Source organism: Pan troglodytes, chromosome 11 (assembly GCF_028858775.2).
Source record: "Pan troglodytes isolate AG18354 chromosome 11, NHGRI_mPanTro3-v2.0_pri, whole genome shotgun sequence".
NCBI lineage: Eukaryota > Metazoa > Chordata > Mammalia > Primates > Hominidae > Pan > Pan troglodytes.
This window is the reverse complement of record NC_072409.2, coordinates 46,469,147-46,473,853: the sequence shown is the minus strand read 5'-3', so window position 1 is coordinate 46,473,853 and position 4,707 is coordinate 46,469,147. Positions and strand designations below refer to the sequence as shown.

The window sequence follows — 4,707 nt, the reverse complement described above, 5'->3', positions numbered from 1 at the left end:
GAGACAGGTTTTCACCATGTTGGCCGGGCTGGTTTCGAACTCCTGACCTCAAATGATTTGCCTGTCTTGGCCTCCCAAAGTGTTAGGATTACAGGCATGAGCCACCACGCCCAGCCAATCTTTTTTTTTTTTTTTTTTTGAGACAGAGTCTCGCTCTGTCTCCCAGGCTGGGGTGCAGTGGCGCCGTCTCGGCTCACTGCAGCCTCTGCCACCCGGGTTCAAGCAATTCTCCTGCCTCAGCCTTCTGAGTAGCTGGGATTAGAGGCGTGCACCATCATGCCTGGCTAATTTTTGTACTTTTAGTAGAGACGGGGTTTCATCATGTTGGCTTGGATGGTCTTGAACTCCTCACCTCATGATCTGCCCGCCTCGGCCTCCCAAAATGATGGGATTACAGGTGTAAGCCACCATGCCTGGCCTGCCAATCTTAATTCTTATAGCAATGTTGTGTAGTTTTCAGTGTATAAGCCTTATACATTTTTGTTAATTATTATTTTATTCTCTTTGACATTATACATAGAATTGTTTTTTAAACTGGATGCTTTCCAATCTGGATGCTTTTAATTTTCTTTTTTAGCTTTATTATATAGGCTAGATTCTTGAACACCGTTTTGAAAAGGAGTTAAAGATATTTGTGTCTATGTTCAGGAGGGAAATTCATATGCAGTTTTCTTGTAATTTGTCTGGCTTTGGAATCAACATAATAATAATTTCATAGAATGAATTGTGAGATGTTGCCACCTTCTCAATTTTTCTGAAAGAAATTTGTGAGTGATTAGTACTACTTTTTCTTTAAATATTTGACAGAATTCCCTAGTGTCTACCTGTACATGGATATTTTTGTGAAAATATTTTAAATTATTAATTCAATTTCTTTAGTTGTGATAGTCTATTAGATTTTCTATTTATTTATTTATTTTGAGACAGGGTTTCAATCCTGTTGCCCAGGCTGGAGTGCAGTGGCGCCATCTCGGCTCACTACAACCTCTGCCCCTCAGGCTCAAAAGTGATTCTCTCTGGAGTTGCTGGGACTACAGGCGCATGCCATGGAGCCCGGCTAATTTTTGTCTTTTTAGTAGAGACAGGGTTTCATCATGTTGGCCAGGCTGTCTTGAACTCCTGACCTCAAGTGATCCACCCACCTCAGCCTCCCAAAGTGCTGAGATTACAGGTGTGAGCCACCACCCTGGCAGATTTTCTTTTTATTCCAGAGTTTGATAATTTGCGTCTTTCTTGGAATACATTCGTGTCATTTAAGTTGTCTAGTTTCTGTAGGATTGGTAGTGATGTTACCTCTTCAGGTCCTAATTTTGGCAATTTATGTCTTCTCTGTTATTTTCTTGGTTAGTCCACTTAAAGGTTTGTCAGTTTTGTTGATGTCTTTTAAAGAAAGTCTTTTGATTTCATTAATTTTCTTTATTTAAAAAAAGTCCTCTCTTTCTGCCCTCCCTCTCCCACATGCTGGTCTGCAGAGCCCTCCTCCCAAGTGGTAGGGCCCTGGGTGGAGCTCAGCGGAGTCAGCCCACTACCCACGCTGGCCCATACAGGCCTCCAGGAGCCCTGAGAGGGACCAAGACCCCTAGAGTGTGGTGGGTGCCGGCCCTGCCTGAGGACCAGTCGGGGATCTTTCTGCAGATCTACCTCTGGTTCAGCGCACGCCCCCTGCCCTGAGAACAGGAAAGGGCCCGGAAGGGCTGACTCACACGGAAATAGGATGCACTTTATTTACTGGTGCAAAGGCAGGTGAGGATGCCTCCTGTGTGACTGTTGGCCTTCCTGCCTGGTGGCGCTGAAGGGAAGGAGCCAGTGAGCCTGACCCCAGGAAGGGCCGTCCCTGTGTGCCCTGCTTGGCGGGCCCCAGGCGGCTCCCCCAGGCCCGGGTCAGGGGCCCCAGGCTCTCCCCTGCCTCGCGGCCGCGCATCCTGTGCTTTGGGTTTCTTGGTTTGGGTTTTTTTAATGCTAGTTCTCAGTACATAAGCGCATTTTGAAAGAGGTTCCAGCCATCACTTGTAACCATGTATATATACATATATAGTCTATCTACAAAGTGTTTATTTGCAAGATGTTTCGACGGTGAGCTCGGGCCCCGCCCGCCTTGTGACCATCTGTCCCCGGTCCTCGTCCCCGCCCCGTGCCCTGGTCCCGAGTAGCCTGGGGACGAGCCATCACTGTATGTATTAAAATGACTGTATCAAATAAATGTTTATTGATATTTTTCAAAAAAAAAAAATCCTCTCTAGGCCAGGCACGGTGGCTCACCCCTGTAATCCCAGCACTTTGGGAGGCTGAGGCAGGAGGATCACAAGGTCAGGAGATCGAGACCATCCTCACTAACACGGTGAAACTCCGTCTCTACTAAAAACACAAAAAAATTAGCCGGGCGTGGCGGCGGGCGCCTGTGGTCCCATCTACTCGGGAGGCTGAGGCAGGAGAATGGCGTGAACCCGGGGGGTGGAGCTTGCAGTGAGCCAAGATCGCGCCACTGCACTCCAGCCTGGATGACAGAGCGAGACTCCGTCTCAAAAAAAAAAAAAAAAAAAAAAAAAAAAAAAAAAAAAAAAAGCCTCTCTAATCTTTATTTCCTTCCTTCTACTTGCTTTGGGGTTTTACTTTAAGGCAGAAGCTTAGGTTATTACTGGGATGTTCCTTTTCTGATACAGGCATTTAAAACCTGTATAAATTTCCTCTTAACCACTGCTTTAGCTGCCTCACATAAACTTTGATTTGTTGGCCTGTGATGGCAGCACGAGAGCAGAATATGAGCTGTGGCTGCTACAGGAGTCATGGCAGGACCAGCATTTGGAAAGTTTCTTCCACTCTTTGGAAGAAAGTATTGGTTGAAAGGCAAATATTGGTTGAAAGGAGCGCAGCAGAAACTGTAACCAAAGGAGACATTAGGCTTCCAGAAAAATCTAAAGGAAAAGTATTGCAAGCAATAGTAGTGGCTGCTGGATGAGGCTATAAGGGAAAAGGTGGAGAGATTCAACCAGTTAGCATGAAAGTCAAAAATAAATTTCCTCCAGAATATGGAGACACCAAAATAGTTCTAGATGACAAGGATTGTATCTTATTAAGAGATGGCAGACATTCTTGAAAAGTATGTAGACTGAAACAAATCACTATTGAAATGGCATCAACATGAAGCTGCCCACTGAAATTCTGTAATCTTTCATCATGCAAATAATGATGTTTTTTATAATAAAACTAGTAACTACATTTTTTTGATATATTGTATTTAATTCATTCAGTTCGTAACATTTAAAAACCTCCTTTGTGTATTTCTTTGATCTGTGGGTTATTTAGGAGCATACCGGTTAATTTGAGTGTTTTCCAGTTGCCTTCCTACTGTGGATGTCTGATTTAATCATATTGTGGACAGATAATATACTTTTTATGACTTCAATCTTTTTAGATTTACTGAGACTTGTTTTATGGCTCAGCATGTGGTCTATCCTGGAGAATATTTCATGTACACTTGAAAAGACTATGTATTTTGGAATCTCTGGGTGAAGAGTTCTTTCTTACCACACCCAGCTAATTTTTGTATTTTTGGTAGAGACAGGGTTTCTCCACGTTGGTCAGGCTGGTCTTGAACTCCTGACCTCAGGTGATCCACCTGCTTCGGCCTCCCAAAGTACTGGGATTACAGGCGTGAGCCACTGTGCCCGGCCATGTTTAGCTTTTCTTGTCTCTTGTATATAGCAGAGTTTGTGTTTTGCTTTGTGAACCAATTTGAAAATTTTTTCTTGGAGTAGAAATAAAGTGCATGGGCCAGGTGCAGTGGCTCATGCATGTAATCCTAGCATTTTGGGAGACCAAGGTGGGCACACTGTTTGAGCCCAGCAGTTTGAGATCAGCCTGAGCAACAGAGTAAAACTCTGTCCCTACAAAAATATTTAAAAAATTAGCCAGGCATTGTGGCCCACACCTGTAGTCCGAGCTACTCAGGAGGCTGAGGCAGGAGGACAGCTTGAGCCCAGGAAGTTGAGGCTGCAATGAGCTGTGATTGCACCACTGCACTCCAGCCTAGGAAACAGAGTGAGACCCTGTGTCAAAAAAAAAAAAAAAAAAAAAAAAAGTAAGTGGATGCCCATTCACTGTATGATTAATATGCTTAGTCTCACCTCATGCTATTTTGTTGTATTTTAAAAAATTTTTTATAGATTCAGGGGGTACAGTGCAGTTTTGATACTTGGGTGTATTTTCTGTGTGTATTGCATTATATTTATTATTTTCCCCCTGTATAGGGTCTAATTTTGCTTTTTTTTGAATTTAGGAAGTTTTATGTTTTTATTCTACTAGTTATCTTTATAATACAACTTCCTATAATGTACCTAATCCCATTTTTGTACTTCTAGCATTCCATTTGTCTAAATATTTTTGTACTGTACCCCACCTATTTACATAATACACTATAAATAAATTATTTTTTTTTCAACTTTTAGATTTAGGGGTACATGTGCAGGTTTCTTACCTGGGTATACTGCATGATGCTGAGGTTTGGGGTACAAATGATCTCATCATCAAGGTGTTGAGCATAGTACCCAATAGTTTTTCAACCCTTGCCCTGCCTCCTTCCCTTCCCACAGTCAGTATGTATTGTTCCCATCTTCACGTCCATGAGTATGCGGTGGTTAGCTCCTAAGTGAGAACATGCTTTATTTGGTTTTGAGTTAATTCGCAAGGTATAATTTACACACATTAAAG

The 4,707-nt window shown here is 42.9% G+C and overlaps 1 pseudogene; it reads left to right on the top strand.

Moving 5' to 3' along the window:
* The first annotated feature begins 2,783 nt into the window (after nucleotides 1-2,783).
* Nucleotides 2,784-3,110, top strand: LOC107976710 (10 kDa heat shock protein, mitochondrial-like; annotated as a pseudogene).
* The last annotated feature ends 1,597 nt before the right edge of the window (nucleotides 3,111-4,707 follow it).